Here is a 22,927-nt window from a genome sequence, read left to right as displayed (position 1 = left end):
CGAAAATTTCGAAAAATCGAAAAAGTGCGATAATTCATTACCAAATACGGATTAAGCGATGAAACTTGGTAAGTTAGTTGAACTTATGACACAGAATAGAAAAATGGTAAAATTTTGGACAATGGGCGTGGCACCGCCCACTTTTAAAAGAAGGTAATTTAGAAGTTTTGGCAGTCGTTGAAGATATCATGATGAAATTTGGCAGGAACGTTACTCTTATTACTATATGTCTGCTATGCTTAATAAAAATTTGCAAAATCGGAGAACGACCACGGCCACTTTAAAAAAAAAAATTTTTAAATTCAAATTTTAAAAGAAAAGTTAATATCTTTACAGTATATAAGTAAATTATGCCAACATTCAACTTCAGTAATGATATGGTGCAACAAAATACAAAAATAAAAGAAAATTTCAAAATGGGCGTGGACCCGCCCTTTTTTATTTAATTTGTCTAGGATACTTTTAATGCCATAAGTCGAACAAAAATTTACCAATCCTTGTGAAATTTGGTAGAGGCTTAGATTCTAGGACGATAACTGTTTTCTGTGAAAAAGGGCGAAATCGGTTGAAGCCGAGCCCAGTTTTTATACACAGTCGATCGTCTGTCCTTCCGCTCGGCCTTTAACACGATAACTTGAGCAACAATCGATATATCTTTACTAAACTCAGTTCACGTACTTATCTGAACTCACTTTGTATTGGTGTAAAAAATGGCCGAAATCCGACTATGACCACGCCCAATTTCTCGATATCGAAAATTACGAAAAATGAAAAAAATGCCATAATTATATACCAAACACGAAAAAAGGGATGAAACATGGTAATTGTATTGGTCTGTTGACGCAAAATATAACTTTAGAAAAAAACTTGGTAAAATGGGTGTGACACCTACCATATTAAGTAGAAGAAAATGAAAAAGTTTTGCAGGGCGAAATCAAAAGCCCTTGGAATCTTGTTCGTGGTATTACATATATAAATAAATTAGCGGTACCCGACAGATGAAGTTCTGGATCACCCTGGTCCACATTTTGGTCGATATCTCGAAAACGCCTTCACATATACCCATATCGTAAAAACACATTCTAGAGTCACCCCTGGTCCACGTTTATGGCGATATCTCGAAAAGGCGTCCACATATAGAACTAAGGCCCACTCCTTTTTAAAATACTCATTAACACCTTTCATTTGATACCCATATCGTACAAAAAAATTCTAGAGTAAACCCTGGCCCACCTTTATGGCGATATCTCGAAAAGGCATCCACCTATGGAACTAAGACCCACTCCGTTTTAAAATACTCATTAACACCTTTCATTTGATACCCATATCGTACAAACAAATTCTAGAGTCACCCCTGGTCCACCTTTATGGCGATATCTCGAAAAGGCGTCCACATATAGAACTAAGGCCCACACTCTTTTAAAATACTCATTAACACCTTTCATTTGAAACCCATATCGTACAAACGAATTCTAGAGTCACCCCTGGTCCACCTTTATGGCGATATCTCGAAAAGGCGTCCACCTATAGAACTAAGGCCCACGTCCTTTTAAAATACTCATTAATACCTTTCATTTGATACCCATATTGTACAAACGCATTCTAGAGTCACCCCTGGTCCACGTTTATGGCGATATCCCGAAAAGGCGTCCACCCATAGAACTAAGGCCCACTCCCTTTTAAAACACTTATTAACACCTTTCGTTTGATACCCATATTGTACAAACGCATTCTAGAGTCAACTCTGGTCCACTTTTATAACGATATTCCGAAAAGGCGCCCACCTATAGAACTAAGGCCCACTCTCTTTTAAAATACTCATTAACACCTTTCGTTTGATACCCATATAGTACAAACAAATTCTAGAGTCACCCCGGGTCCACCTTTATGGCGATATCTCGAAAAGGCGTCCACATATAGAACTAAGGCCCACGCCCTCTTAAAATACTCATTAATACCTTTCATTTGATACCCATATAGTACAACAAATTCTAGAGTCACCCCTGGTCCACCTTTATGGCGATATCTCGAAAAGGCGTCCACATATAGAACTAAGGCCCACGCCCTCTTAAAATACTCATTAACACCTTTCATTTGACACCCATATCGTACAAACAAATTCTAGAGTCACCCCTGGTCCACCTTTATGGCGATATCTCGAAAAGGCGTCCACATATAGAACTAAGGCCCACTCCCTTTTAAAATACTCATTAACACCTTTCATTTGATACCCATATAGTACAAACAAATTGTAGAGTCACCCCTGGTCCACCTTTATGGCGATATCTCGAAAGGGCTTCCACATATAGAACTAAGGCCAACTCCCTTTTAAAATACTCATTAACACCTTTCATTTGATACCCATATAGTACAAACAAATTCTAGAGTCGCCCCTGGTCCACCTTTATGGCGATATCTCGAAAAGGCGTCCACATATAGAACTAAGGCCCACGCCCTCTTAAAATACTCATTAACACCTTTCATTTGATACCCATATAGTACAAACGCATTCTAAAGTCACCCCTGGTCCCCTTTATGGCGATATCACGAAACGGCGTCCACCTATGGAAATAAGGATCACTCCCTTTTAAAATACTCATTAACACCTTTCATTTGATACCCATATCGTACAAACAAATTCTAGAGTCAACCATGATCCACCTTTATGGCGATATCCCTAAATGGCGTCCACCTATAGAACTATGGCCCACTCCCTCTTAAAATACTCTTTAATACCTTTCATTTGATACACATGTCATACAAACACATTCCAGGGTTACCCTCGGTTCATTTTCCTACATGGTTATTTTCCCTTATGTTGCCACCATAGCTCTCAACTGAGTATGTAATGTTCGGTTACACCCGAACTTAACCTTCCTTACTTGTTTTTGACTGTGTTTAAAAATTTTTCAAATTATTCGTGAACAAAAAATTCAGTTTTGCGCTTATAAGTCGTGATGTTAAGCAAAATACCTATGTGCGTTTAAACGATTTACCTTCGAGGAGACTTTTCAGAGCTTCTCTTCCAATTTGCGTCGTGCTCCTTTTAATTTTCACTACAAATTGCCAGAACAGGACTTAAATGTCTTATATCGAAGACAAGGCAGATGAATTTTCACCGATAAGCTTTTCATGACAGAAATACACACGGGGTGTTTTAAAAACCACTGCTGAGTGCCAACTATGCTTACAAAAACCTGAGAAAACGTTTTTGTTTTAAATATTTGATGTTGCATTACACAGAACTTTAACCCAGTACTTTCGGTATGGTAGGCGGAGCACGTTATCCTTCACCATGGCGGCCGCATTCATTTAGTTGTACAATACTATAACTTTTTGGCTTACATATTTCCACATAGACAGGATCAGTAGTTCAAGTCAATAAGAAAATCTCTCCCGAACTAATTCTCCTACTTCTCTAGTATCTATGTATGTCGTTCAGTCACAAACACGCGTACAGCAGAAGTATATACATACATACATACAATAAGATATAAATATTATAAATTCGGCTACCCGCTTTGAACTTTCTCTTTTGTGTCAGAATTGAATTCTTATAAAATTTCGAAAAATAATTGCTTTTTGACCAAACCTCTTTTTAGCCAACTTTTACAGTAATTAATTAGTTTTTTATTTTAAAAACTTTTTATGGTTATCATCCGGCTAAGAAGTTTTATGGAAAGCGTACTTTTTTTATTTTGCTTTCCATCATTAAGTTTAACATTTTCAACGCAGTTTTACTACTAAACTCATTCATTTACTTGCCATTAACTCAATAAATCTTTATTTTTATTATTTATGTTTTATCTTTTCGAAGCAAGCTAATCTTCTTGTCTTCAATACAAAAAATTAGCAATCGGCCTTTATTTGCGTTATATATTCACACGACCGATACTTAAGTTTTTAAAAGTATGTTAGTCAAATATCAAACCACAACAAAGTGATTGTCAATAAGCTTGTACACAAAGGATTGGAAACGTTTTCTCACGTTAGATTTTGGTTATATAAGTCAAACCAATTTTTGTGGTTTGTATGACGATTTGAAGTGTTAGTGATATGCCTTGAGTGTGGTTTTATTGTTAAAACATACTATTCTTCAAATATTTTATTTTTACTTTTCCAAAGCCTACAGATTCTAAATCACAATCATTTGATCGCACTTAGGTCAGGTTAGGTTAGAGTGGCCACCGGTGCGAGCACCAGTGCACTTAGGCCCATAAAGGTCCCGTTGTTATACCACATGGATCTCTCCCCTATTCAGCTAACGTCAGAAATTTCTTAGGTTTCAACTTAGCCAGATCGCAAAGATCGTCAAAGAAGGGAGATTCCAGAGATTTCGTCCTCTTGTGCCAAATGGCAGGACAATCGCACAGAAAATGCTTGATCGCACTTAATCTTTATTGAATTTTCAGGTAATCGCTTGCTTATAAAAATTGTTTACTGAATTTATTTGCTGCCTAATTTGCTTAAAAATGTGAATCGCTTTTTTGGCAGCTGATGAACTCATACATTTGTATACGAAATTAATTTACAAGCACACAAATAATTTAAACTCAAAAAATTTTTTATTTTATTTGTTTGTATTATTTGTGTATCTAATATTTTGGGTTTTTTTTTTTTTTGATTTATAATCATAAATGCTCGACACCTACACTCGAGTAAAGATGACTTTATAATCGCATCAATAAAGCCGTTAAACCACTTGTGTTAGAGAAATACTTTTTAACTTTATAGCTTTATACATATTGTAATGAATTTTCTTGCAAATCCTCTTATTTGCAATCCTCTGCTAAGTTCGAATCACTAAACTGTTGAATAAATAACTCCAATATTGAATAATAGAAAAATGGCCTTTATTAAAGTACTTCACAATAACACTTATGTATACTTTGCTACTCGCTGGCTTAATAACCAAACTGATTGATAACTCAAATGAAACTCTACTATTGGCCGCCAGATAGCGTGCTTAATCAAACTGATAGCTCAACTCAAACTGAATTATCTTCTTACTCGCCTGCCCCGCTTTTATAGTTTACGCTGCATACTTCTAGGCTCTTCGATTTCCAGAACTTACTAGTTATTTTCGGCTACAAAATCGCCAGCCACAACTACGTGCACAAATTATTGCTCTCTCTTGTGACAACTCAGATAAGATATATGCATGTGTTTGTGCATTGCCGCTCCGCTGCTCGTATACGTACATATGTGTAGACGCAATTATTTATTCGTTTATGTAGATACATAATGACTGAATTATTGATGTGAATGTTTGTAGTTTACAGTCTCTCGCGCATACATAGGCGTATAAGTAAATGCATCTGTGTGTGACATCTTTCGGCTGCCTTATATATGTGCATACATGATTTGATTATTGACGTAATTACTGCTTATCGTGGCCTTGGCATCGCCTTAGTGATGGTATAACTTAGTGATGTTAATATCCGTGACACTGCCCTCCACCTAAGTCTGATCGTCTCGATCAGACAAATCTCTCGATCTAAACGCTGCTAGCATCGCCATATGTACCACTCTTCTACTCCGTGGTTTCTCAATGCTTTGTATGCGGTAGATGATATCACTGATCTTCTTCACAACCTTGTACGGGCCTTTCCAACTGCACCGAAATTTGGATGGAACACCTTCCCGTGGTGAGGATTGTATAACAGTACCAAATTTCCCTCCCGGAAACCTTCCGAATTATTTTCCTTGTCGTACCTGTGTTTAATCTTACTACTCATTATCCTCGATCGTTCCCTCGCACTCTGTTGCTCGGCCAATGAAGAACTACTTCGCAGAGCTTGCGCTGGACGGATTTGCTTTGCATAATCAGTATCGTTCCGACGCTTCACAACAGTAGTGCGCTCCGGCTTGAAACTACCCTCGCATTCGTTCTCGGAAATTCGTTGCTTCGTTTTCCTGCGTCTTTTAGGTTTTGTCAAAGCCAGTGTTTCTCTCGCAGGTACTTTTGATTTTTATTTATTTGGCCCATTCGATCTATCAACCTTTACCTTTAAATTTCGTGGCCTTCGTCGAGTATTCTCCACCAGTACCCGATTACTGCTGAACCGTTTTTCCAAACTAAAGTTAAGTGGCACATCTTGGTTCTCATAATGCATCACCCTTCTCTGCATATCGATCTTGATGTCATGGTCAACCAAGAAATCCACTCCCAATATAACTTCATCAACAATCTCCGCCACAACAAATTTGTGTAGAACCATGACCTTCCCAATCAATACTTCACATATCACTTCTCCCTGAACTTGGTTATACTCGCCAGTGACCGTACGCAACTTTGCTCCAGGTAACGGTTTTACTCTCCTGTTGACCAATTCAGATCGGATCAAGGAATGAGATGCGCCCGTCTCTACAGTCAGTACTCGTTCTTTGCCATCCACATTCCCTCTGACGCTAAGACTGCTCGATTTTCTACCAATTTGCGACACAGATATCACAGGGCATTCAATAGCTGGATCTAGCTCTCTACCTCTTACTCGCTCTTGCTCATCTCCTCCAGCTTTGCGTTTATGGCCACCCACATTGTTGGAACTATTAGGACCAAGATCGCAATGACGTGCAATGTGACCTGGGTTGCCGCACTTGAAACATTTAATAACTCCGGCATTCTTCTGTTGAGATCCCTTTAGTGCTTCCAAAATTGTGTCTACCCACTCTGGCCTTTCTACTTCCACACTATGAGCTTTGTATGCTGGTTTACTCAATAATGACGCCGTTTCCTGAGTCAATGCATGGGATACCGTTTCAGAAAATGTTTGCTTTGGGTTCGCGTATGTGGCTCGCTTCGTTTCGACGTCCCGTATGCCATTTATAAAGCTCTGAATCTTCACTCTTTCCGTGTATTCCACGGGTGCATCCGAATTTGCAAGATGAGCCAATCTTTCAATGTCAGAAGCAAACTCCTGCAAAGTCTCGTTAGCTTTTTGGTAGCGGTTTTGCAATTCTATTTGAAATATCTGTTTCCTGTGTTCGCTTCCGTATCGCCGTTCTACAGCAGCCATCAATGCGTCATAACTGTTCCGTTCGTACCCTGGAATAGTCTGTAAGATTTCGGCAGCTGGTCCTTTCAATGCTACGAAGGGTGCGGCAACTTTATCTTCCACATTCCAGTTGTTCACTGCTGCGGTCTTCTCAAACTGTAGCTTAAAGACCTGGAAAGGAACAGAACAGTCAAAGGATGGTGTTTTTACCTTTGGATTACCCGCTGAAACTGCTGGACTATTTAATTGTAACTGCTCCATACGACCCTTCAAATCATCGACTTCTGCCTGAAATTGAGCGATTTTTGCATTCTGCGCTTCCAGCTTTGATGTTACCCTTGCTTCCTGTGCTTCTAACTGTGAAGACATTTGTGCCACCTGCAATGATAAGCGCTCCTCTTGTTCTTCCATCTTTGATTTTATGCGTGTCCCCTGCGATTCCAGTTGGGATGCCATATATGTCTTCTGTTCTTCCAATTGCGTTTCCATCTTGGATGTAATCTGTGTCGACATTTCTGACATTCGCGTTTCTTGTGCTTCAATCTTCGATGTTATTCGTGTCTCTTGGGATTCCATCTGTGATGACATATACGTTTTCTGTTCTTCTAGTTGAGATGACATATACGTTTTCTGTTCTTTCATCTTGGATGTTAAACGTGTCTCCTGCGATTCCAGCTGAGATGCCACTGTCGATGTTTGAGCAGTTATTGCAGCCAATATCATGTTCAAGTCTGTGCTCGTAACTGTCTGCGATGTTTCGTTTTTCTCTTCAATTTTTGTTGTTGTTTCGTCCCCATCAGGATAAAAGACAAACTCGTCCACATCAATTCCTTGCGACTCCATTACCTCTCGTAGCCGTGCTTGAAGTTCGATCTTATTGCCAGTTGTATTTAATCCACGGTTCTCCAACTCCTTTTTCAGTTGCTGGATCTTCAATTCACTGAACTTTGCCATGTCCAAGTTGTATTCCCAATCTTCGGAATTTATTCAACAATTCCTCTTCTGACACCAATTGTAACGAATTTTCTTGCAAATCCTCTTATTTGCAATCCTCTGCTAAGTTCGAGTCACTAAACTGTTGAATAAATAACTCCAATATTGAATAATAGAAAAATGGCCTTTATTAAAGTACTTCACAATAACACTTACATATGTATACTTTGCTACTCGCTGGCTTAATAACCAAACTGATTGATAACTCAAATGAAACTCTACTATTGGCCGCCAGATCGCGTGCTTAATCAAACTGATTGATAGCTCAACTCAAACTGAATTACTTCTTACTCGCCTGCCCCGCTTTTATAGTTTACGCTGCATACTTCTAGGCTCTTCGATTTCCAGAACTTACTAGTTATTTTCGGCTACAAAATCGCCAGCCACAACTAAGTGCACAAATTATTGCTCTCTCTTGTGACAACTCAGGTAAGATATATGCATGTGTTTGTGCATTGCCGCTCCGCTGCTCGTATACGTACATATGTGTAGACGCAATTATTTATTCGTTGATGTAGATACATAATGACTGAATTATTGATGTGAATGTTTGTAGTTTACAGTCTCTCGCGCATACATAGGCGTATAAGTAAATGCATCTGTGTGTGACATCTTTCGGCTGCCTTATATATGTGTATACATGATTTGATTATTGACGTAAATACTGCTTATCGTGGCCTTGGCATCGCCTTAGTGATGGTATAACTTAGTGATGTTAATATCCGTGACAATATTTTTTCAACCTACCCTATTTTATAATACTACGTTTCCACCAAACCCAAACGCCGTGTTTGCTGGTTTTGATCGACCGCTAAAACACGTCGGAAAGGGTATTAGAGAACACGGCTTACCTTGGTATCAGTAATCCGAAAGCGAAAATTAAAAACTATATTTCTGCCAAGAGATATTTTGCATAAAGCCGATGGCAGACGAAATTGGTGGAACGTAGTATTATGTCACCCACTTGTCCAGCAACTTATTAACGTTTGTTCAAATTTATATTCCAATTCTGAATTAGACGAAAACTTGTATAGTTAACTGAAAAAAGTATGTAGCCAATAATAACGACTGGCCGACAGAGGCTTACTTGAAAATTTCACTGAAATCACATTCATATTGCACATACATACATACACACACAAACAAATATGGAAAAATAGTTGATGCGGAGCAGATTTTTATTTTGTTGTTTTATTGTAGGGTGCTCACGTTGAAGTGACTTTCCTCTCACACTTGATCTTGCTATCAGACCAATTCTATATACTCCTTCGGAATTTTGCTCTCGCGGATTTTTTTAATCCCGCGGAAAAATGCATCCAATTCTTCTCTCCCAGGGAGAACAATAATCGGGGAAGAGAAATGTCGGGATAAAACAAATCTGCTGGAGTTGCCTGCTTCCATTCAGCAAGAAATTTTCTTGCGGACAAGCCGAATTGAATTCCTCTTTCGTCATATGCCGAAATTTCTTAAATAAGCCTTGCGCAGTTTCTGGATGTCTGCATAAAATTTGCTAAGACCTCTTTCGTTGCTTATTTATATACTTTTAGACGCAAAATGAAGAGTATTGTCATAGAATATTAGTCTATTTTCGCGCAAATTTGTACAAAGTATGGTTTTTCGTAAAAGAAACAATTTAATTAAACTATTTTCATACATTCCCTTTAACAAGTGGAAAAACTCCTAAAAAATGACAAAGAAATCTACCTTTCAATCACATTCATAATACCAACTTTTTTCCATTTGTTGGTTTTCCCTCTTTCGAACATTGTTCAGAATAAGAGGAAAGGGAGAAGTGAAAAACTCAAAAGCATTTTTTATTTAGAATACGGGAAATGGGAGAAGGAAAAAACTCACAAGAAACTTTTGTTTAGAAATGGGCTGTATATCTTTGATTTTCTTCATATTTATTAGTCATCATCCGGTCGCAAAGATCCTGAGCCAGATAAAAAATTTTGCATGTAACTGCAACAACAACGATTTTAGCCAGATAAATCCAGATAGAAGTCTGGTTCAGTTCGTAAGCCAGATAATTTGTAAATTTTATGGCACGTAGTCATAGTCAAAATAAAATGGCGCATAATCATAGTAAAAATAAAATAGGTTTTAAATTTAGTTTCAGCTTTTTGACAGATAGCTCATAGAAAATTATGTCAAAAAGCTTCTATTTTATTTTGACTATGATTATGCGCCATTAGGTTTTAATTTTAGTTGCAAATTTTTGACATATTTCTATGAGCTATCTGTCAAAAAAGCAGCAACTAAATATAAAACCTATTTTATTTTGACTATGACCATGTCTTTTATCATATGCCAATGACCTTAGTTTGGCGGCACTTCCTCCAGTAAACCTACTTTTTTTAAAATAGATGTCGCTGCCTGGCTTTAGCCATAACCGCGACATCTGCCTGTCACAACTCATGTGTATAAAAATATCATGACTTCTGCTTCTCAAGTCTACCAATGATCCAGAGCATTGCCGTTAGAATTGAGCGTGATACGGAGCTGGAAAACTCACTGGATGATGGCCATTGTTACCCATCGATTTAGCGCTCACGATTATTTACATTTTTGCTTACAGTCACGAGAAAATATAAAATATTTCAGCATTTTGTTGAAGAAACTAAACTTTGTTGCCGTACACCCGGATGTGGATGCTATTGCAAATAACAGTGTTGTGCATATGCAGCAGATAGTGTTGCAGTGCTGTGCGATAATAATGCAGCAATAATTAGTAGGTGAGCCTGACCCGTGCGCATCTTGCGCAACCAATATAAAAGTCTCTTATCACATATCAACAGAAATCAGCTGTTCTATTAACTTACCTTACAGCGTGCACTGCCATCTAGTGTATAATAGCCTTACAGCTTCCGCTGCCATGTAGCGTACATTAGCAACTGCCGGTAATGCAGTGCAAATATTCACAATAGTGCCATAGTACAAATAGATTTCTTTGTGTGCTCACAATCGTTTATTTTTAACAAATTATTTTAATAAAATATAGCTTAACAAAATCACTACGACCAAAATTGCCCAAAGCTTGCTTATAGCCCCAATCTCCATCTTTACAACCAAAACATTATTTATAGATTTGGATTCCAAATAAGAGCGAAAAAGGGACCCGCACATAAAAACAGCAATTAGAAATAATATAGGTATATGATGATGATTAGTAGGTATGCACTACATTCAACTTTTAGTGAATATTTAAGATGTGTTTATATAGGCTAGTCTTGTTTTCGCATTTCAAAAAATTATTATCTAATTATCATAAAGCAATGATAGATTAGAGACCGTGCGACTTCAAAAGTGTCCCCTCTGAATAAAATATATTACAAAGAAAGAAAAAAAACTTACCTGAAATTATTGCACTTGGTAGGAATATAGTTTATCAAAGGAATAACATAGCTTTAAAAGGTGATAACGAAGGAGTTCAGAATTTGCCATTTCGTAGCATAAACCTGAAAAGAAGTAAAAAAGTCGATTAGGCAAGCGATGTTATCATTTTGTTGGCGCTTATTCCACGAAGCAGTTAAGTATGCTTGTAGCAACTTTTTAGTAAATAACATAGTTGTTGAAAAATGTATCCTAACGTTAATATCGCCATAGTGTAGACCCTCTACAACGGCTAACCACAAGTCCTGCTTCAGATCATGCAGAACGCGGCTTGACCTGTTCAAACTAATTTATTTCAACGCGCAGCGTCAGTACTGACTATCGTTATATCCGAAGAATGCAAAGCAAAGCTGGACAACATGCAGAACGATTCCATAATATATTTCCGCTCATAAAGTTGGTAAACAAAAACCAACATTCCCATAATTAAATCACCAATTTTCGTAAATTGTGTCAGCCTAATAATAGCTACCACAAAGAGGAAACGGAAAGTAGAAGCACAAATAGCTGTGAACAGCTGTTTGTCAAACTAAATAGATGGCGCAATATTTCATCTTACATATATTCGTACAGTACACTTGCTGAACAAATTATTGGGTACAACTACACGGAAAGAAATGAAGCAAATAAAATTAACAAATTAGGTTAGTTGTGCTAGAGTGAACAGTTATTCAGTAAAATTTATTGCGATTGCTAATAAAACCGATAACGAATTCGTATTTAATATGCTCATATTGCTTTATACAATTGTTTAAATGGTTACTAGGACATGTTTCTGTGTAAAGGCATTTTGCTTTATGCACTCAGCCATATGAATGCCCCGCTGCTCGGTTTGCAATTGGTCTCTAAGTGTTGACTTTGTGTGTGGAATACTTATAGGGGCGCTATCAAGAGCTTAGTAACATTGTGTAACAAATTTGTTTACTTATTTCAACAGAAGAAAAACTGCTAGCCTCAAGTTGACAATAGCCGTGTTTTTTACATGTATATACATCTACATTTGTGGGTAAAAAAAAACCGCTTATCATCACTTAGATAATGTTTAGAATACCCATCTAGCGGTAACTATTTAAAACTCGCGGCAGTGGCAAATATTTATCGGCTCAAAGCGGGTTGTACTTGAATAACGGAGGCATATTGTAGAGATAAAATAGAGAGACACATTTCAGTTGCCACTGAGTATAAGGCATATTGAAATTTAGTAGTACTAATTTTCTGCGCAATAATTTAAATGTAGATAAAGTACACACATAGCAGTCCATATAAAGTTTAAGTGCATATGTATATACATTTAAAAAAGACAAATCTTATATTCTGAAAAAATTACAGATTCTCAATCAACTAACTGATTTTTCTCTTAAAAGAACTGATTTCATTGGTCATTTCAACAGAGAACAACTGTCAATATTATGCAAACTCAACAGCTAATTTTAAAGAGAAACTTACGCTCAGGGCGCACGCTACTTTCTTCTCATGACTATCGTGCCACAGAAATCTCTGCCATATCAACAGCAACAGTTGTTATTATGTCGACGGAAATTAGTTATATTAAAAGTTTTCATTGGTATTTCCAGGATGATAGCTACAATTATTAGTTAAGAGAGCAGAGTTAGCGACTGCAGTGGTGTATTGGTAGCGTGATACACCTACACCGAAAGTCCTGGATTCAAGGGTCAGAAAAGCAGCATTAAAATTTGTAGTAAACAGTTTTTTAAAAGTTCAAGCAACATCAAAATCTTAAAAAAAAAACGATCAATTCAGGATCAATAACTTGTGCGAAATTGATTCAACCGCTAACTGCGATGGATGAAAATTTACAGAAATATCGGTTGAATTAACCCGTAATTCGCTTGATTTTAACATCTTATTTCTTTCAGTGTATTATAGAATTAACTAATTTTCGCAAATATTCTCAAACACAATAAATAAACGTGCACAAAATATAATTACATACGTGGTGTTTCACAAGTATTGCGCATAATAAACAAGTAAGGAAGATTAAGTTCGGGTGTAACCGAACATTACATACTCAGTTGAGAGGTATGGTGACAACATAAGGGAAAATAACCATGTAGGAAAATTAACAGAGGGAAACCCTGGAACGTGTATCAAATGAAAGGCATTAAAGAGTATTTTATGAGGGAGTGGGCCATAGTTCTATAGGTGGACGCCATTTAGGGATATAGCCATAAAGGTGGATCAGGGTTGACTCTAGAATGCGTTTGTACGATATGGGTATCAAATTAAAGGTATTAATGAGGGTTTTAAAAGGGAGTGGTGGTTGTCGTATAGGTGGTCGCCTTTTCGAGATATCGCCATAAAGGTTGACCAGGGGTGACTCTAGAACGCGTTTGTACGATATGGGTATCAAATGAAAGGTGTTAATGAGTATTTTAAAAGGGTGTAATCCTTAGTTCCATAGGTGGACGCCGTTTCGAGATATCGCCATAAAGGTGGACCAGGGGTGACTCTAGAATTTGTTTGTACTATATGGGTATCAAATGAAAGGTGTTAATGAGTATTTTAAAAGGGAGTAATCCTTAGTTCCATAGGTGGACGCCGTTACGAGATATCGCCACAAAGGTGGACCAGGGGTGACCCTAGAATTTGTTTGTACAATATGGGCATCAAACGAAATGTGTTAATGAGTATTTTAAAAGGGAGTGGGCCTTAGTTCTATAGGTGGACGCCGTTTCGAAATATCGCCATAAAGGTGGACCAGGGGTGACTCTGGAATATGTTTGTACGATATGGGTATCAAATTAAAGGTATTAATGAGGGTTTTAAAAGGGAGTGGTGGTTGTTGTATAGGTGGTCGCATTTTCGAGATATCGCCATAAAGGTGGACCAGGGGTGACCCTAGAATTTGTTTGTACAATATGGGTATCAAAAGAAAGGTGTTAATGAGTATTTTAAAAGGGAGTAATCCTTAGTTCCATAGGTGGACGCCGTTTCGAGATATCGCCATAAAGGTGGGCCAGGGTGACTCTAGAATTCGTTTGTGCAATATGGGTATCAAACGAAAGGAGTTAATGAGTATTTTAAAAGGGAGTGGGCCTTAGTTCTATAGGTGGACGCCTTTTCGAGGTATCGCAATAAAGGTGGACCAGGGGTGACTTTAGGCTTTGTTTGTACGATATGGGTATCAAATGAAAGGTGTTAATGAGTCATTTTAAAAGGGAGTGGGCCTTCGTTCTATAGGTGTTCGCCTTTTCGAGATATCGCCATAAAGGTGGAACAGGGGTGACTTTAGAATATGTTTGTACGATATGGGTATCAAATGAAAGGCGTTAATAAGTATTTTAAAAGGGCGTGGGTCTTAGTTCTATAGGTGGATGCCTTTTCGAGATATCGCCATAAAGGTGGACCAGGGGTGACTCTAGAATGAGTTTGTACGATATGGGTATCAAATTAAAGGTATTAATGAGAGTTTTAAAAGGGAGTGGTGTGAAGGCGTTTTCCAGATATCGACCAAAATGTGGACCAGGGTGACCCAGAACATCATCTGTTGGGTACCGCTAATTCATTTATATATGTAATAGCTGCCAAGATTTTAAGGGTTTTTTATTTCGCCCTGCAGAACTTTTTCATTTTCTTCTACTTAATATGGTAGGTGTCACAACCATTTTATAAAGTTTTTTCTAAAGTTATATTTCGCGTCAATAAATCAATCCAATTACCTTACCATTTTTCATCCCTTTTTTCGTATTTGGTATAGAATTATGGCATTTTTTCATTTTTCGCAATTTTCGATATCGAAAAAGTGGGCGTGGTCACAGTCGGATGTCGTTCATTTTTCATACCAAGATAAAGTGAGTTCAGGTAAGCACGTGAACTAAGTTCATTAAAGATATGTCGATTTTTGCTCAAGTTATCGTGTTAACGGCCATGCGGAAGGACAGACGGACGACTGTGTATAAAAACTGGGCGTGGGATCAACCTATTTCGCCCATTTTCACAGAAAACAGTTATCGTCATAAAATCTATGCCCCTACCAAATTTCAAAACGATTGGTTAATTTTTGTTCGACTTGTGGCGTTAAAAGTATCCTAGACAAATTAAAAGAAAAAGGGCGGAGCCACGCCCATTTTGAAATTTTCTTTTATTTTTGTATTTTGTTGCACCATATCATTACTGGAGTTGAATGTTGACATAATTTACTTATATACTGTAAAGATATTAAATTTTTTGTTAAAATTTGACTTTAAAAAAATTTTTTTTAAAAGTGGGCGTGGTCCTTCTCCGATTATGCTAATTTTTATTAGGCGTACATATAGTGATAGGAGTAACGTTCCTGCCAAATTTCATCATGATATCTTCAACGACTGCCAAATTACAGCTTGCAAAACTTTTAAATTACCTTCTTTTAAAAGTGGGCGGTGCCACGCCCATTGTCCAAAATTTTACTAATTTCCTATTCTGCGTCATAAGTTCAACTCATCTACCAAGTTTTGTCGCTTTAGCTGTCTTTTGTAATGAATTATCGCCCTTTTTCGGTTTTTCGAAATTTTCGATATCGAAAAAGTGGGCGTGGTTATAGTCCGATATCGTTCATTTTAAATAGCGATCTGAGATGAGCGCTCAGGAACCTACATACCAAATTTCATCAAGATACCTCAAAATTTACTCAAGTTATCGTGTTAACGGACGGACGGACGGATACACTTTTCAATCCTGATTTTCTTGATATATGGAAGTCTATATCTATCTCGATTCCTTTATATATGTACAACCAACCGTTATCCAATCAAACTTAATATACTCTGTGAGCTCTGCTCAACTGAGTATAAAAAGCAGCCAAAAAAGGCTGCAAGAAAAGCAAAATTGATTTAAAAACCGGATTAATATTTAGTGAATAGCGATTGCTAAATGGCTGGCGGCAACACATTTTGGGGCCAAATTAACGTTGGCATGCATAACAAAAAACACAAAAAAAAAAACAAAAAAACAGCAGCAACACCATAATAAAAAAATTATTAAAAATAAAAAAATTACCACCGCTCATATAGCGCGCATGCAAAACTTTAAACTTGGTTATAAAAAAAAAATCACAAAAATGCTGTTGTACCTGACCAGCAAATACGATTAGCGCTTGTTTATTTGGTGTGGTGCATATAATCGCCGGCACAATATTGAGCAACAATAACGCAGCGGACTAAGTTGAGTAGCTGCATAACTTAATAAGCACCGCATAAGCCGCAAAAGGTAGATAAAAATAGAAACGAAACTTTGTAATAATCCAGCCAAATGATGTGTTTTAGTTGTATAAAAAAGGCACTAATTTTATAAAAAAACACTATTTACTTTCCACAGTGCTGGTAATTTACAGATTAAGTCCAAAAACTCGCACCAGAAGCGTTTATTTTCCATTGTATTAATAATATATATTTTTTAGTTGCAAGACCAGCTCAACTCATTGCAGCGCTGCGCAATATTCATTTTTCAACTAGCGTAACAAATGAAACATTTGTTCTAATTGTATAAAAAATTATTATGTATTATTGAATTTATGTGAATTCCTGTTATGCCTTCGATATTAACATTTTTAAGCAACAATTACTGATGTTATATTATCAGAAACCACCCACAGGTAAACTGTATAACATTCACCACACACGAAGAAAAAAGCATGTGCAATATTTGCAGACATGCGTAAATATCAAAATCGTTTTGATTTTAGCGCAGTTCCCTGCGCAAATGGCGCAACCAGTGCACACACCGCGCAAATCCTTGGCGCAAGGATACTTAAGCCGTGTAATTGGCGTATAACATAGCCACAATCAACCAAGATGTTGCGTTTAGAAATATGAAGGAACTTCAGATTTGGCAATTGAAGTTTATTTCGCCTGGCCCATTCACATACCAAATTTGCGAAGCACTGTTGTAAACATTCTACCTATATAGCAAAAATACTTGCTAACATATTTTGTGTCGTATTCGATTGTTATATTGCAGTTTTCAATTGCGAAAAATGTTAGAAAAGTCACCGACGATTGGGAAAAGAATTTCACTTGCAAAGTGTGCCAGCATCCGTAGCCAAAGAAAATGACAAATTCTTCTTTTTATGCTTTGCAAGTTGGCTATTTTTTCATGTCAGATGGCGCCCGTGTAGCTTAATCTACCGTTGTCCATAAAAATACGTGCAATCTACTCATAATGCATAAGATTGAGTTAAACGCATCTATATGAAAAACTGTTTATGTGATGGGGCTTTAAAAATATGCGAGCGCACATTAAAACAATCGAAAAGTAAACACAAATGAAGCGTTGCGGTCCGATTTGCACAAGCGTGAAAGTGAAATTTTTGCGCATGACGATTTTTTCGTTGCAACGACCGTGCATGCTTCATCAAGTGGATTCAAGTATAATTATTGTAGTTTGTTGTTGTTTTGTGTGTGTTCTGTCAGTTGGCTTAACTTTTTTTGATTTGGCATTTGTTAAGTGGCATTTTTCACGCTCAAGTGTAACATAAATTTGTTTGGCAACAAGTAATGCAAATACTAGGTGACGCAACTTAACACTCTTTATCTAACAACTTGTTCCCTTTCTTCTTCTTCTTGAAGCGATAGGTTTTGGTGATGTTCATCCACACCATCAGCTCTACAATGATTGAAAATTATCTCTTCGGAGCATTTGTAACCACACAAGGCCAATACCTCAGCGGGTTAAGGGGCTAGAATATTCGTGCAGTATGCATGTCTGTAGTAAGACTTGAAAGAACTAGAAGGTTTGACGTGGTCAAAAACGAACTGTTCCCGAAATAGTCGGGCTAGTACCTTACTGGCACTTTTTCCAGAATGAATTGCCTTTAACTCTACAACAACGGTAGGAATTAAGAAAAGCTCACGCTGCTAAGTTTATTGTGTTTCATAATATAATGCCGAAGATTGGATGGAAAAAGGGTGCTAAAATCTATACATTTTACTTAAAGGTGTTGTTGTGTTGTAGAGGTAAAGACACTCCCCGAAGATTTTGACGAGTGTTATCGATGTTGACGGTTCCTTGCCGGATATAGATCCGGTACGTTCCAGTAACAAGCAGCATCAAGGTACTGGCCGGAAATTTCGGGAACCATTTAATCTGACCACATTGAACCTTCTAGATTAAGCTGTTTCAAAGTGCCAGCTGTCTTCTGTTTATAAAGTTATTATCAGACCTCTATGGAGGTCTCCCTATTCCATTACTTCCGAGTACAATTAGGAATATTTTCTTAGCCTGAGCGCCTTCTTTTATTCTTATAAAATGGAGCTAGGCAACGAAAACTCCAAAGGTAATAAAATCGTCTTTCGGCAAGGCTTATAATTCCGAGCCATATATCGAGAGGGGACTTTATTTATCAATTTCCAGATCAAAGTAGAACTGATTGGCAAGCGTGATTCTCCGTATGATTTCTAAGCTAATATGACAGTCTCGAACTTCATTCGTTGGCAGTAACATTGCTTAGAAAGCACGAGTGCTACTACTCTTTCTTTGCTGACAGGAACACTTCGTCATTTCCTCGTTTACTGCAAACCCCACTTTTTCACCTATATATACAATCCAGCAAGGGTAAAACTTGCGGGACGTTTTTTTAGGACAGCAGCCCATGTTACGATCTTATAATACATTGCACCTTCGTGGTCTAGATATGCTACTGTTAAGAAAAATGTGAAAAAACAGTCGCTTAGATTTCTTCTTGTAGCGTTAAATTCAATCCCCGAAGGTTTTGAAGATGCTTTTCCGCATATTGATCCGGTACTTTTCGGAAACTGAAACATGAAACTACTCGACCGACCATCTCGAGAACGATTTGCAATGATCACGTCGAACTTTCAAGTTCTGTGGATTTTAGCTGACTCTTACGACGGGCATGTATTCTGAGTCACCTTGTGTGAAAACTAGTTTGGTTACAAATGGCTCGGGGAGATCAATCTATTATTCCTTGCAGACTTGATGCTGTGGCTCAACGTCATTTGGCAAAGCTTTATAATTTTTGCAAGGAACTTAAAACAGAGCTTCGCTTTGTCAAAAGTTGTTTTGAAGTCTTGTTGTTGTTGTTATTGTGGCGATAAGGACACTCCCCGAAAGTCTTGGGGAGTGTTATCGAATTGATGGTCCTTTGCCGGATGCAGATCCGGTACGTTTCGGTACCAAGCCCAACCATCTCGGGAACGATTTGTTATGACCACATGCGAACTCCTAGGCCATACCCCCCTCCCACCCCCTAGATCAATGAGGAGTTCGGGGTCGCCAGAGCCTCGGCTGTTAATGAAACAGGATTCGCCACTGATAGGTGAGGTTGGTTTCTTCTAAGATTTGACGTATCGTAAAGATCTGTTCGATAGTCGATTTAACAGGTCTGAAGCCGCACTGATAATGTCCAATAATTTCGTTCACCTTAAGCTTCAGTTTTTCGTGCAATACGATAGAGCTCGCCTTCTTTGTGGATTCGGCAAAACATATTTAAATTGCAATCAGGAGGAATGCGCTTGACCCTCAATGTTTGAGCAGCTCAGCGAGTTTTCCCGCCTCTCCAACACCAAAACAATATCTCGCGCAATTTGACTAAAAACTGTTTTTTGGTAAAAAAATATTTTAAAATTTCTACAAAAGCAATTTGAATGCTCCTTTTCCTCGCCACCTTGTATCTTTACAATTTTCATCGTAAAAAAAAATTTGACCTCCAATGCAAACGAAAAATGTATTGTTAATCCCGCGCTAATTGCATATTTGCTGAAGTCTGAATGGACTTGCTTACAGACCAAAACGAAGTGATTTCAAAAACTAAATATTTGAGTGTTAAATGTCTGGGTGTCCAAGGCGGATTTTATTGCCGTCTCAGTTGCTGCCTTTGGCATTTGACCATAAATTTCCTATTGTTTTTTGACGCTTGAACAAATATTTCACTTTTACTATCTGTAATATTTCTCCTACTAATTTGCGATGACAATTACTAGGTAAGGCTAAACTTCACAATATTTACCTGTTTGTGAATAAAATATTTTTCATTGCATTTTCCGGTAAAAAAGCAACCATAAAAAATTAACCAATTATTATCGTTACGAATGTTATTTATGCTTACACCGCATCTAGTTTTGGTTCGTTGTAGTATTTGTGGTGCGCATGCGCAGCATTAGCTTTGGTTGGCTTTTATTGCTTTTATAGCACAGTTGTTGCGTTGCGCGAGCGGAAATGCGCATATGAGCGCTCTACTGCAGCCAAAATGACCGTTATGCCTGTTTATTAACCACATAATAATTATGGTGTGGCGGTCTGTACGTAAATAGCAACCCACTCAATCGTTGCATGCGGTTTTTACTGGGTTACGTATACGCAATGTAGTGCCATAGTGATGTAAGAGAACGGAATAATAGTTGCTTTTATTGTTATTTTATTTTATTTATTTAAATATCTAGTGCATGTCTTGAAACTGTCCTTGTCCTCCTTCTTCAACCCCGACAAATGGAAAATTGCCCGAGTGGTACCGTTTCTAAATCCTGGGAAACCAGCCAACATAGGAGCATCTTATCATCCGATATCTCTGCTATCGCCAGTAGCCCAGACACTTGAAGGCGTTCTGCTTTCCTAATTCGCTGCGAACATAACACCGCGCTAAGCGCCATCAACACGCAGATAAATTGCAGATTGAATCAAAACCCCCAACACACAACAGTACACGTAGCGCTAGACTTATCAAAAGCTTTTTATATGGTCAACCACGGTACGTTACTGCAAGATTTGGAACGGTTCTCCCTTCCTCCAAGTCTCAAAGGTGGACCGCAAATTATCACTCTGGTCGGCAAGCATCGGTGCAATTCAGAAACGTAACATCTAAACCCAGAAAAATTATACTAGGGGCACCTCAGGTTGGTGTCCTATTCCCGCTATACGAAGATTGGAGCTGAGGGACAGCTCTCAAGAAATATATAAATATAGGTAAATGGGTTTTCTTGCTGCTGAAAGTTATATATTCTTTCTGCGCACTATGCCTCTCCATAACTTTAAGAAAACCTTGAAAGCACCTTTTAAGCATTTAAATTATGTGGAATTCCCTTTTGCAGCTCTACTTTGTGCAATAAGATTTTAATTAAAAAATTTTGTTTTAAAATTTTTTTAATGCAAAGCATTTTTGTGTAAAATCTTTATTCTAAGGTTGTTATTGAACAACTTGTCTTACTTAGTACTTATGCAGCTCAATTAAATCGCAAAATTTCGCAATTGATTTAATTATGACCAAATTCGTGTCATGAACAAAAATACATTTTCAATTAAGAAATTATAACGCGCTCTACATACATTTTTTTGTGACTTGATTGACAATTTCATTATGTGGCTTAGCAGTTGTGCGACGTATTTGGTATTTACTTGGCTAGTTGGTTCTTTTTTGGCAATTTTTTTAGGGCTTTATATTTGGTAATTGTTTCCAATTATTGTTTTTTTTATGCTGCATTTTAAATTTTTCGTTAGTTATACGACTTTTTTGCTGTTATATATAACGTTACGAATATTAGCAAAACTAAGGGGTGCTGCCATCTCTAGGCCGATGCTAAACAGTGACGTGAATTCACATCAATAATTCAATCATTATATATCTACATAAACGGAGCAGCGGAGAAGCAATGCACAAACACATGCATATATCTTATCTGAGTTGTCACAAGAGAGGGCAACAATTTGTGCAAGTATTACTCAAATGAGAAATTATACATCTGTAGTTGTAGCTGAGAAATTTATAACCAACTAAGTAAAATTCTGGAAGCGCCTAGAGGATGCCACGAGGAAGTCACAGAGTATAAAAGCATCAGCGGTAGAGGCGCTATGGGCAGTTTTCGATTAAGACGCTATCTAGCGAGCAATAGGAGTATTATTTTGAAAGTCAGTTTCATTTAAGCTATCAGTTTGGTTATTAAGCCAGCGAGTTGCAGAGCATAAGTGTTATTGTGAAATACTTTAATAAAGGCCATTTTTCCATTATTCAATATTGGAGTTATTTATTCAACAGTTTAGCGATACGAACTTAGCAGAGGATTGCAAATAAGGGGAATTGCAGCAAATTCGTTACAATTGGTGTCAGAAGAGGAATTGTTGAATAAATTCCGAAGATTGGGAATACAACTTGGACATGGCAAGGTTGAGTGAATTGACGATCCAGCAACTGAAGGAGGAGTTGGAAGTCCGTGGATTGGCTACTTCTGGCGATAAATCCCAGCTACAAAAACGACTAAGTGTAGCTATGGTATTTGAAGGAATCTACAATACTGAGGAGTATGTCTTTCATTATGATAGCGACAAAACAACAACAAGAAAAACGAAACACCGCAGACAGTGACGAGCACAATATCTGTAAAAACATCGACAATGGCATCTCAGCTGGAGTCACAGGAGGCACGCATTTCAGAAATGGCGTCGCAAATGTCATCTCAATTGGAAGAACAGAAGACGTAGATGTCATCTCAACTGGAAGCGCAAGAGGCACGTATATCTGGAATGTCGACAAAAATTTCGGAACAGGTATCATCGCAGCGCTTTGCGAAACTGGAAGAGCAGGATGCAAAAATTTTACA

General features: G+C 37.6%; 2 protein-coding genes across 6 annotated transcripts in view; one reads left to right on the top strand and one right to left on the bottom strand.

Annotated features, from left to right (window-relative positions):
- LOC137249306 (uncharacterized) overlaps positions 1-22,927 on the bottom strand; it is a 768,906-nt gene that overhangs the window by 32,656 nt on the left and 713,323 nt on the right. For all 3 annotated transcript variants that reach the window (XM_067780647.1, XM_067780651.1, XM_067780648.1), the window contains exon 8: positions 11,346-11,449. The gene's annotated coding sequence lies outside the window, so the exon portion shown is untranslated. The remainder of the gene's footprint in view (positions 1-11,345; positions 11,450-22,927) is intronic.
- Positions 1-22,927, top strand: part of LOC137249312 (uncharacterized oxidoreductase SAR2567) — an 80,394-nt gene that overhangs the window by 36,514 nt on the left and 20,953 nt on the right. The window lies entirely within an intron of this gene.

This window comes from Eurosta solidaginis, chromosome 4, assembly GCF_040869045.1.
Source record: "Eurosta solidaginis isolate ZX-2024a chromosome 4, ASM4086904v1, whole genome shotgun sequence".
Taxonomy (NCBI): domain Eukaryota; kingdom Metazoa; phylum Arthropoda; class Insecta; order Diptera; family Tephritidae; genus Eurosta; species Eurosta solidaginis.
Note: the sequence above shows the minus strand (reverse complement) of the source record. Positions and strands in the feature narration are given on the sequence as shown.